Source organism: Cynocephalus volans, chromosome 4, assembly GCF_027409185.1.
Source record: "Cynocephalus volans isolate mCynVol1 chromosome 4, mCynVol1.pri, whole genome shotgun sequence".
NCBI classification, from domain to species: Eukaryota; Metazoa; Chordata; class Mammalia; order Dermoptera; family Cynocephalidae; genus Cynocephalus; species Cynocephalus volans.
This window is the reverse complement of record NC_084463.1, coordinates 148,245,586-148,258,719: the sequence shown is the minus strand read 5'-3', so window position 1 is coordinate 148,258,719 and position 13,134 is coordinate 148,245,586.

Here is a 13,134-nt window from a genome sequence, read left to right as displayed (position 1 = left end):
GGTCTATGTGTAACAACAGGCTCCAGTGTGTCCAGAGACGGGCAACTTCCCCCAGACTTGAACCAACCTAAGACATGGTGCCCGGTGGCGATAGGGTCAACCTATGACGGGTAAGGTCAAAGTCTGTGGAGGGACGACCTAGGACAGGAACGCTGGCTAATTTGTCCGCGACCGCCGAGCTTGTACCAGCCGCTTTAAATGATAAAAAAGGGGGAGATGTGAGGAGCTGCCCGAAATCGCCATTACAAGATGGCGCTGATTTCCGGTGGAGGGCAGGGCTGCTCGGTAACACGCCTGGGCCGATTAGGCAGCCACCAATAAGGTAGGAGCACGTCCTAGGCGAGGAGCAGTCTCTATATAAAGGGCGCGGGTTCCCTCGCTCGGGGTCTCCATTTTTGGCAAGCTTATGCTCTCCCTCTCAAGATGCATTAAAGCTGATCTGCAGAAGGATCCTTTGTGTGCCGCGTCGTTCTTGCTGGCGAGACGGTAGCGCGGGACATTTGGTGCCGAAACCCGGGAAACTTGTGATATCGTCAGCACCTTCGGAGACCCCCTGGAGACAGGGAGGATTCAGAACTGCAGGAGGGTAAGTTCGGAGAGGTATGCCTGTTCTTGGTCTGGGGTTAATCCGGTTGGTTTAAAAGGTTTTGAAATCGCCCGTTGGTGTGGTCAGACTGACGTAGATAAGCAGCTGCACCCGAGACCCGTGTGAGCCTCTCGTACATAAGGGAGTGGCGTGTCTCACTGCGCCTCCTAAAGTAGGGCGCGTTATGGGTTCCACACAGTCTGTGGTTACCGCGTTAGAGGCCGTGTTGAGACAACGTGATATAAAGGTAGGGGGCCGTGTGCTCAAAAATTTTGTAAAAGAGGTAGATCGTGTAGTGCCGTGGTTTGCTTGTTCCGGCTCCTTGACTTTGAGCTCTTGGAACAAACTAGGCAGAGACCTTGACCGCAAGTACGCGGAGGGAGACCTCCGTCAGGGCACCAAGACCATTTGGAAGTTTATTAAAAATTGCTTAGAAGATGAGGGCTGTAAACCGGTAGTGATAGTAGGGCAAAATACATTAGAGGAGGTCCAAGACAGCATGTCAGAAACTGAACGGAGTGAGAGGATGGGTACCCGCAGGAGGAGAGACGTCTCCCATAAGAAAAAGGGCCCTCCCGGTAAGTCTACGGACGAGGGAGAGATTCTAAAACAACAAAGTGACACTCCCGGCACATCTGCCGGTAAAGGAGGGATTTCAAAACCCAGACAAAAGTTGGAAGGGAAAGAAGGAGGCCTCTACCCTATGCAAGAGCTGGGGGCCTTAAAACAAGAATTAGAAGATTTAAATCTGGATGAGTCCGACTCCGATCCCCTCAGCCCTAGTGAGGAATCCGATTTGGAGGAGGAAGCTGCCAGGTACGAGGAGGAGAGATATCATCCCGACAGGCGGCGGAGACCACTCGGGGAGTGGAAATGCCGGCCGCCCCCAGTGGCCCCCGCACGGCCTGCGCCTTCGGCGCCTCCTCCTTACGTGCAGTCTTCTAATCCCTTCTCATTCCTCTCTGATAAAGTGAGGAAAAAGGTTCAAGCTGCCTTCCCAGTTTTTGAGGTTGAGGGCGGAGGGAGAGTTCATGCCCCCGTCGAGTACACCCAAATTAAGGATCTAGCAGAGGCGGTTAGAAAATATGGTGTAAATGCCAATTTTACTCTAGTAATGCTAGAAAGGTTTGCTGGTGTGGCTATGACACCCGCTGACTGGCAAATGTTGGCTAAGGCAGCGCTCCCTACCATGGGTCAATATATGGAATGGAAGGCGCTATGGCATGAGGCTGCACAGGCTCAGGCTAGGGCAAACGCTGCTGCACTAACTCCTGAGCAGCGAGATTGGACCTTTGATATGTTAACAGGCCAGGGCCCATTTGCCGCTGATCAGACGGCTTTCCCATGGGGTGCTTATGTTCAAGTTTCTAGCACTGCCATTAAGGCTTGGAAGGCACTCCCCAAAAAAGGGGAAGCTTCTGGACAACTTACTAAGATCATTCAGGGACCTCAGGAACCATTCTCAGATTTTGTGGCTCGAATGACAGAAGCAGCGGGGCGCATCTTTGGGGACCCTGATCAGGCTGCGCCTCTTGTTGAACAACTGATTTTTGAGCAGGCGACCCAGGAATGCCGCGCGGCCATAGCGCCCAGAAAAGGTAAAGGTGTACAGGATTGGCTCGGAGTTTGTCGAGAACTCGGGGGACCCCTGACCAATGCAGGGCTGGCAGCTGCCATCCTCCAGTCGCAGAGACTGCCTAGACAGGGACAGCCAAGACAGGGGCGGAACCAGAGAGTTTGTTTTAAATGCGGTCAACCGGGACATTTAAAAAAGGATTGCCTGAGCCCCAGAAGGGAGGGAGATACCCCGCCCTGGACGGGCTGCCAGTCTAAAAAGGCGGGGTGGGCACTAAAAAATTACTTTACCTTTTCGCCTTATATGGGTACCCAGTATAATGCTACCTCTTCAGGCCTAAATTGGACATATCAAAACCCCACGATGGCGATCCGTTCCAACCCATTTGATGTTTGGCTGTTGTGTGGGGTAAATGGCAGCTGCACGGACCTTTCACCGTTTGCCTTTTCAAAAGGCGGTGGTTGGGGAAATGCCTCTTTTGAGTGGAATGTGACTGAGTCCTTTGAATCCACTGTGTCCATAAAACAGCTTGGAACAAATTACTCTGTCCCGCCAACACCAGTTTGCCTTTATCCTCCTTTCATGCTCCCAATACTATGGTCTTGTTCAGGCAGAGGAGGGATTTTGGTCTCACTGCGGCAATAGTCGCCGCCGTATCCCTGGCGGCGGGTGCAGCCACAGCTGCTGCCGTCTCCTTGACTACCACGGTACAGACTGCCACCACGTTGAATAATTTGTCCTCCGCGGTAACACAGGCCCTAGAAACACAGACTGCGCTAAACGCTCAGCTGAAGGGAGGATTAATGGTGGTTAACCAGCGGGTGGATCTTGTGCAGGAACAAATAGACGTTTTATGGCAAATTGCTCAATTGGGGTGTCAATGGAAATATTCAGGGTTATGTGTCACCAGTATCCAATATAAAAAGTATACCAAAGCTGCAAATTTGTCTAAACAATTATCCCAGCATCTTTCAACAGGTTGGACGAGAGAATTTGACAACCTGATAAACCAGCTGCGCATGGCCATTGTGTCCGTGAATTCAACAAGAGTGGATGTCTCCTTCGCAGCCGGACTGTCCTCATGGATTAAAACGGCCGTGTCCCACTTCAAGGAGTGGGCAGGAGTGATTGGGGTTGGCATGTTCTTATGTGGGGGAACTGTGCTCCTACTATGGTTGGTCTGCAGATTAAAAGCCCAGACCCAGAGAGACAGGGTAGTCATCGCCCAGGCATTTCTAGCCCTGGAACAGGGGGCCAACCCTGACGTTTGGCTGTCCATGCTTAAGGATTAGCCTGCTCTGACTCCCCTTCCCCCTTCCTGTTGGCTGGCCTCCCTGAAGCTTGTTCAGAGGAGTTCGCCCTTGCTCAAACAGGTCTATGTGTAACAACAGGCTCCAGTGTGTCCAGAGACGGGCAACTTCCCCCAGACTTGAACCAACCTAAGACATGGTGCCCGGTGGCGATAGGGTCAACCTATGACGGGTAAGGTCAAAGTCTGTGGAGGGACGACCTAGGACAGGAACGCTGGCTAATTTGTCCGCGACCGCCGAGCTTGTACCAGCCGCTTTAAATGATAAAAAAGGGGGAGATGTGAGGAGCTGCCCGAAATCGCCATTACAAGATGGCGCTGATTTCCGGTGGAGGGCAGGGCTGCTCGGTAACACGCCTGGGCCGATTAGGCAGCCACCAATAAGGTAGGAGCACGTCCTAGGCGAGGAGCAGTCTCTATATAAAGGGCGCGGGTTCCCTCGCTCGGGGTCTCCATTTTTGGCAAGCTTATGCTCTCCCTCTCAAGATGCATTAAAGCTGATCTGCAGAAGGATCCTTTGTGTGCCGCGTCGTTCTTGCTGGCGAGACGGTAGCGCGGGACATTTGGTGCCGAAACCCGGGAAACTTGTGATATCGTCAGCACCTTCGGAGACCCCCTGGAGACAGGGAGGATTCAGAACTGCAGGAGGGTAAGTTCGGAGAGGTATGCCTGTTCTTGGTCTGGGGTTAATCCGGTTGGTTTAAAAGGTTTTGAAATCGCCCGTTGGTGTGGTCAGACTGACGTAGATAAGCAGCTGCACCCGAGACCCGTGTGAGCCTCTCGTACATAAGGGAGTGGCGTGTCTCACTGCGCCTCCTAAAGTAGGGCGCGTTATGGGTTCCACACAGTCTGTGGTTACCGCGTTAGAGGCCGTGTTGAGACAACGTGATATAAAGGTAGGGGGCCGTGTGCTCAAAAATTTTGTAAAAGAGGTAGATCGTGTAGTGCCGTGGTTTGCTTGTTCCGGCTCCTTGACTTTGAGCTCTTGGAACAAACTAGGCAGAGACCTTGACCGCAAGTACGCGGAGGGAGACCTCCGTCAGGGCACCAAGACCATTTGGAAGTTTATTAAAAATTGCTTAGAAGATGAGGGCTGTAAACCGGTAGTGATAGTAGGGCAAAATACATTAGAGGAGGTCCAAGACAGCATGTCAGAAACTGAACGGAGTGAGAGGATGGGTACCCGCAGGAGGAGAGACGTCTCCCATAAGAAAAAGGGCCCTCCCGGTAAGTCTACGGACGAGGGAGAGATTCTAAAACAACAAAGTGACACTCCCGGCACATCTGCCGGTAAAGGAGGGATTTCAAAACCCAGACAAAAGTTGGAAGGGAAAGAAGGAGGCCTCTACCCTATGCAAGAGCTGGGGGCCTTAAAACAAGAATTAGAAGATTTAAATCTGGATGAGTCCGACTCCGATCCCCTCAGCCCTAGTGAGGAATCCGATTTGGAGGAGGAAGCTGCCAGGTACGAGGAGGAGAGATATCATCCCGACAGGCGGCGGAGACCACTCGGGGAGTGGAAATGCCGGCCGCCCCCAGTGGCCCCCGCACGGCCTGCGCCTTCGGCGCCTCCTCCTTACGTGCAGTCTTCTAATCCCTTCTCATTCCTCTCTGATAAAGTGAGGAAAAAGGTTCAAGCTGCCTTCCCAGTTTTTGAGGTTGAGGGCGGAGGGAGAGTTCATGCCCCCGTCGAGTACACCCAAATTAAGGATCTAGCAGAGGCGGTTAGAAAATATGGTGTAAATGCCAATTTTACTCTAGTAATGCTAGAAAGGTTTGCTGGTGTGGCTATGACACCCGCTGACTGGCAAATGTTGGCTAAGGCAGCGCTCCCTACCATGGGTCAATATATGGAATGGAAGGCGCTATGGCATGAGGCTGCACAGGCTCAGGCTAGGGCAAACGCTGCTGCACTAACTCCTGAGCAGCGAGATTGGACCTTTGATATGTTAACAGGCCAGGGCCCATTTGCCGCTGATCAGACGGCTTTCCCATGGGGTGCTTATGTTCAAGTTTCTAGCACTGCCATTAAGGCTTGGAAGGCACTCCCCAAAAAAGGGGAAGCTTCTGGACAACTTACTAAGATCATTCAGGGACCTCAGGAACCATTCTCAGATTTTGTGGCTCGAATGACAGAAGCAGCGGGGCGCATCTTTGGGGACCCTGATCAGGCTGCGCCTCTTGTTGAACAACTGATTTTTGAGCAGGCGACCCAGGAATGCCGCGCGGCCATAGCGCCCAGAAAAGGTAAAGGTGTACAGGATTGGCTCGGAGTTTGTCGAGAACTCGGGGGACCCCTGACCAATGCAGGGCTGGCAGCTGCCATCCTCCAGTCGCAGAGACTGCCTAGACAGGGACAGCCAAGACAGGGGCGGAACCAGAGAGTTTGTTTTAAATGCGGTCAACCGGGACATTTAAAAAAGGATTGCCTGAGCCCCAGAAGGGAGGGAGATACCCCGCCCTGGACGGGCTGCCAGTCTAAAAAGGCGGGGTGGGCACTAAAAAATTACTTTACCTTTTCGCCTTATATGGGTACCCAGTATAATGCTACCTCTTCAGGCCTAAATTGGACATATCAAAACCCCACGATGGCGATCCGTTCCAACCCATTTGATGTTTGGCTGTTGTGTGGGGTAAATGGCAGCTGCACGGACCTTTCACCGTTTGCCTTTTCAAAAGGCGGTGGTTGGGGAAATGCCTCTTTTGAGTGGAATGTGACTGAGTCCTTTGAATCCACTGTGTCCATAAAACAGCTTGGAACAAATTACTCTGTCCCGCCAACACCAGTTTGCCTTTATCCTCCTTTCATGCTCCCAATACTATGGTCTTGTTCAGGCAGAGGAGGGATTTTGGTCTCACTGCGGCAATAGTCGCCGCCGTATCCCTGGCGGCGGGTGCAGCCACAGCTGCTGCCGTCTCCTTGACTACCACGGTACAGACTGCCACCACGTTGAATAATTTGTCCTCCGCGGTAACACAGGCCCTAGAAACACAGACTGCGCTAAACGCTCAGCTGAAGGGAGGATTAATGGTGGTTAACCAGCGGGTGGATCTTGTGCAGGAACAAATAGACGTTTTATGGCAAATTGCTCAATTGGGGTGTCAATGGAAATATTCAGGGTTATGTGTCACCAGTATCCAATATAAAAAGTATACCAAAGCTGCAAATTTGTCTAAACAATTATCCCAGCATCTTTCAACAGGTTGGACGAGAGAATTTGACAACCTGATAAACCAGCTGCGCATGGCCATTGTGTCCGTGAATTCAACAAGAGTGGATGTCTCCTTCGCAGCCGGACTGTCCTCATGGATTAAAACGGCCGTGTCCCACTTCAAGGAGTGGGCAGGAGTGATTGGGGTTGGCATGTTCTTATGTGGGGGAACTGTGCTCCTACTATGGTTGGTCTGCAGATTAAAAGCCCAGACCCAGAGAGACAGGGTAGTCATCGCCCAGGCATTTCTAGCCCTGGAACAGGGGGCCAACCCTGACGTTTGGCTGTCCATGCTTAAGGATTAGCCTGCTCTGACTCCCCTTCCCCCTTCCTGTTGGCTGGCCTCCCTGAAGCTTGTTCAGAGGAGTTCGCCCTTGCTCAAACAGGTCTATGTGTAACAACAGGCTCCAGTGTGTCCAGAGACGGGCAACTTCCCCCAGACTTGAACCAACCTAAGACATGGTGCCCGGTGGCGATAGGGTCAACCTATGACGGGTAAGGTCAAAGTCTGTGGAGGGACGACCTAGGACAGGAACGCTGGCTAATTTGTCCGCGACCGCCGAGCTTGTACCAGCCGCTTTAAATGATAAAAAAGGGGGAGATGTGAGGAGCTGCCCGAAATCGCCATTACAAGATGGCGCTGATTTCCGGTGGAGGGCAGGGCTGCTCGGTAACACGCCTGGGCCGATTAGGCAGCCACCAATAAGGTAGGAGCACGTCCTAGGCGAGGAGCAGTCTCTATATAAAGGGCGCGGGTTCCCTCGCTCGGGGTCTCCATTTTTGGCAAGCTTATGCTCTCCCTCTCAAGATGCATTAAAGCTGATCTGCAGAAGGATCCTTTGTGTGCCGCGTCGTTCTTGCTGGCGAGACGGTAGCGCGGGACAGTCAAGAACCAAAAAAATGATTGCACTCAAGAACATTTACAATTTTTTAAATTCAAAAATTACACTGAGGAATTTTAAGATCTCTGTTGGAGTTTTATTGCTCTTACAGCCTGCAAATGTTTGGTTTGAGCAGCTATTGCCATCTCCCTGGAAGTCCACAGGCCTTCACTCCAGTTGTCTCTACTGTCATAGGCCACACCTGTCATCTCTGCTTTCCAAAGAGCCTTTACCAAAACCCTCCTTCATTAAAATTAAGATGTCCTTTCAACCAAGTTTTTGAGAATAAAAGTAGATTTCACTAAAAGTTGTCAATGTGCGTGGTTAATGTATGCAAACTTACAGCTAGATAGAAAGAATAAGTTCTAGTGTTCTACAGTTGTCCTAGGTATATACAATTAAGAATAATTTATTGTATATTTTCAGATGACTAGAAGAGAGGAGTTCAAATGTTCTCAATAAAAGACATGACAAATGTTTGTGATGACCTCACTTTAAACATTCACACATTGTACACATCATCAAAATATTACTGTGTAACCCACAAATATATACAATCAAAAATAATAATAAAAGGAAAAGGAAATGGAAATAAGAAAATACTGGATTATGAAAATAAAAAAAAATGTGTATTACAAAGCTGTGATAATGCAGTGGTGTGGTCCTGAAATAAGAACAGACAGATAGAGCAATGAAACAACATGGAGGTCCCAGAAACAGTTCCACAAGTACACGGCCAACGGATCTTAAACAAAGGTGCCAAGAATCAGGACAGAATATCCTCTTCAACAATTGGGACTGGGAAAATGTAATAACTATATGCAAAATAAATAAGATGGACCTTTCTTATATAACATATAGAAAAACAACTCAGAATGGATTAAAGATTTAAATATGTCATGAAACCAAAATATTTAGAAGAAATTATAAGGAAAAAGCTTCAGAACTTTGGACTTGGCAATGATTTTGAAGATACGACACCAAAAGCCAAGTAACAAAAATAACATTAGATGAATGGCACTACGTCATACTGAAAACCTTCTGCAGAGCAAGGAAAAAAATCACCAGAATGAAAAGAAAACCTACAAAATCAGATAAAATATTTGTACACTATGTATCTAACAAGGCATTAATATCAAAAGTATATAAGGAACTCCTACAACTCAATAGCAGTAACAATAATAATAATAATAATAATTTCAATTAAAACTGGACAAGGACTTGAATACACTTTTCTCCAAAGAAGACGTGAAAGTGGCCAACAGATGTGCACAAAGATTTTCAATATCACTAATCATAAGGTGAATGCAAATCTAAAGCATTTTAAATGAGTCCAAAGAACTCTATTCATTCAATGAGTTTCATCATATAGTGCCTTATTAAAGAACCATTTACTTTTTATTATGAAGTAAATCTTTATATTGTTATTTTGAACCAGATAATTGGGGTATATCCCCCTCAGGACATCTCCTGTGAGTTTCATCAACAGTTGAGTAAGTGCATATAAACTATCTAAATTAGCCTCCTTCACAGTATACCTAAACCAGTATTTGCCATTCCACAGGTAAGAGAACTTTTCAAGTATTCCAAAAAAAATTTTGAGATAGGAAGGGAATATGTCAAGTGTAATTATATTGTTTTGTACTAAACATTTTAGTTACTAAACACAAAGTACTAAACAATCTATTTCTTCTCTGTTATTTATGTGAATCAAATATATTCAGCAAAATCTAATTTACTCAGAGCCTGCCTAAGAATTAAAAATCAATGCTTACTAGAACCCAGGAAAAAAAATACGTATTATGTTTATGTTCATACAGGTAAATAAACGTGTTCCTAATAGAGTGTATGCTTTTACAGAGCATAGCAATTCATTATGCTGAATTGCTGAAATATCTAGAATTCTGGTATCTGTTCCAATGCTCTGTCCACTGATACACTATCTCATGTGTTTGGATGTCAGCAAGAATTGTTTTAGTCACTCACTTGGAGTTTTAATGTTGTTTTGGCTCTGTTTTCCTTTGGTTCCTGCCACTCTGTGATGCTCTTACAGATGCCACCGTTCCTCATTGTCCAGGAAGGAAGGCACACAAAAGATCTAGACTACATTCACGTTTAACCCTGCTTTCAGCAGACCTTATTTTCATCACAATAATCTGTCTCCTTCAAAGATAAGTTTTAGTAGTGGTGTTTTCTTTTCTTTCCTCCATCTCTATTCATTACTTTTAATTATGATGTTGGGAACACATCTCTTTCTCAAGAGCTCCCTTTGTGTATTAATCACAGTAAGACAATATCCTTAGAAAACAGTACAACCAAAGGATATTTTCCTAAATTTAGATTAATAAATTTAAACAACACCTCTGCAGTACAAAGCAGAGCATCCCCTACCACAATACATTTCTGCACAAAACCTAAGAATTTGTTTCATTTGTCTAGCTGTCCTTCCCTTTTGATATCACGTGTATCATTACTTCAAAGAAAAAAACTAAGTCATGGTCATACATATTCATTATCTGTGCATACTGAAATCATACGGATAAGGACCAACCCTGTGTATGTGTATGTTTATATGGTTTTATATAATTAAGCATGAAAGAGAGATCCTTAAACACCACTCAAAATCATAAAGAATGATGCATTTTATGATTAAAATTTTTTTAAGTGTACACTATGGAAATAATACCAAATATAGTAAAAGAAGAAACCAAATACTTGAGAACATTGATATAATTATTGAATTAATAAATAATAGATGCAAAATCCATAGGACCATGAACAAAGTACTACACATACAGACAATTCACAGAGGAAGAAACCTATTATGAACAACCCATATACTTTACTAATGATTTGCAAAATATAATTGTAGCATGAAATAAAATCCTCTTATACACATAAAATTGAGACAAATTTAAAAGTTGTTAACTTCAATGTGAAAGTGAGGTGACAGTGTAAAGGAAATATTTTTACTGGGCTGGTGGGGGATGTAAAAGTTACAAGCACTTTGGGAAACAATTTGCAAATATCTAATAAGTGTATCCGTTCAGCAAAATCAGAGAATAATATATAGCTAAGTGAGTTAATACTGATGAGGCAAAAAACAAACATCCAAGTTAAAAAAATTCAGAATAAGATATTCAATAATATATCATGCAAATATATTTAAAATATCTTCAAGATTAGAGTACATTTTCTTTATGAGTACATAAATATAAAATGAAACAATGACAATCAGCATGTGAATGACAAATGATAGATAGGGTTTACCTGTGGTAAAAGAGAAAACCTGATAGGATCAGGACCAGAAAAAATAGGAAGGGGAAGGGGTGTACAAAATTTCAAATTTATAAAATACGTTTTGCATGGTAAAAATAAAGCCTGACTAATATGAATATGTAAAGTCAATTGTACTCATATGTAATATCCATTATGAAAAAGAAGTATATTTTATTTTAGGAAAATACATAGTTGCATTGTTAACATTTACCACAACTCTTAAGGTTGATGGAATCCCCTTAGTTAATTAGACTTTTTGTAAAGTTTGGTAATTTGAAAATACAAAGTATTGTGTCTACACCAAATTTCAAACTTTTATACACAAAAAGCTACCATAAGCTAACTAAAAGGACAACTATTTTATGACATGTAGTAGACACATGCTTTACAAAGAATGCATACAAATTATATAAGCAAAATATAAAATCAGGCAGTTCACTAAAAAGACACCCAAGTAACAAACGTGTGAAAATATCTCAAAACTCATTTAAAAATAATTTATTGATGTAAAATTCAAAAGTTATAAAAATAACAATTTTGAATGGAATGATTCAGTTGCAATTCTTACATTTACACCTACATGTAGTTCCAAAAATTTGTCATCACTGCAAAATATTCATTAAGTATAAGGTTATTTCAGGAAGTTCTTGAAAAAATAGATTGAAAAAGATACATGAATCTTTCCATGAACTTTTTGAGCTACCCTGGTACTTTCTACCCATTCCTTACTTCCTCCAGCCCCTGGCAATCCATGTTCAATTTCTATGTATTTTTGTAATCTGAATATTTCATATAATGGAATCATAGGAAGGGTGAGCTTTGAAGCCTGGCTGCTTTAACTTAGCATAATGTTTTCAAGTTTAAAACTTGCCATAGCATGTATTGATTATTTATCTTGATTTGTAAATAATTTTCCCCATTCTCTATAATGTGTATTCACTTTGCTATTGTTTCCTTCACCTTGCTGAAACTTTTTACTTTGATGTAGTCCCACTTGTTTATTTTTTGCTTTTCATGCCTGTACTTTTGGTGTCATATCCAAGAAATCATTTCCAAGATAATTATGATAAAGATTTTCCCTATCTTTTCTTCTAGGAATTTTGAAGTTTCAGGTCTTATGTTTACATTTCTGATCTCATTTGAGCTAATTTTTTAGTAGATTGTACAATAATGTTCAGTTTCTTTCTTTTGTATGTCGACAGCCAATTTTCTCAGCACCATTTGTTGAAGGGAGTATTCTTTCCCTGTTGTGTATTATTGGCACCCTTGTCAAAGATTAGTTGTCTGTATATGCATGGATTGATTCCTGGGCTCTGTGTTCTGTTGTTCTATATGTCTTTTTTATGCTGGTACATACAGTTTTAATTGCTGTAGATTTGTAACATATTATGGAATCAGGAAATATGATACCTCCAACTTTGTTCCTCTTTCTCTACATTGTTTTGCCTATTTGGGAGTTTTGTTAATCCAAATGAATTTTAGGGTTGTTTTTTCTATTTCTGTAAAAAGAAAAAAAAAGTCATTAAGATTTTTATAGGGACTGCATTGAATATGTAGACTGCTTTGTGTAGAATAGACAGTGTAAAAATATTAAGTTTTCCAGTTCATGAACATGGGAAGACTTTTCATTTGTTTGTTGTATTAATTTTTTTCACCAATGTTTTATAGTTTTCCCCTCCTTAGTTAAGTTTATTCTGAAATTTTGTATTCCTTTGGTGCTATACACATTCCCTTTTCTGAATAAGTAATATCCCACTTTATGAACATACTACAATTTTTGTAACGATTTATGTGTTAATGGGCATTGAGCTTTTTCTACATTTTGACTGTTGTGAATAGTGTCGCATATACGGGTCCGTGTTTAATTAACTAATTTCAGTTCATCGGAGAATTTATCTATGAGTGGGACTGTGAGGTCATAGGGTAATTATGTGTTTTACTGTCTGAGGAATTTCTAAACTGTTCTCTATAGCAGCTGAAAGATTTTACATTTTACATTCCCATCAGCAATGCAGAAAGGTTTTACTTTGTAAACATTTTTGCCAATACTTGCTACTGTTATTTGTGGTATTTCATTGTGATTTTGATTTACATTTTCATAAGGCCTAATAATGAGCAATTTCCCATGCACTTATGTGCCATTTGTATATCTCTCTGAAGAAAGTCCCATTCCTATACTTTGCCTATTTTTTAATTGGGTTAATTTCTTGCTTTCAAGTTATAGAAGTTTTTTTATATATTCTACAGGTTCAATGCTCGTCAAATGTATTATTTGAAAATACTTTCTTCAA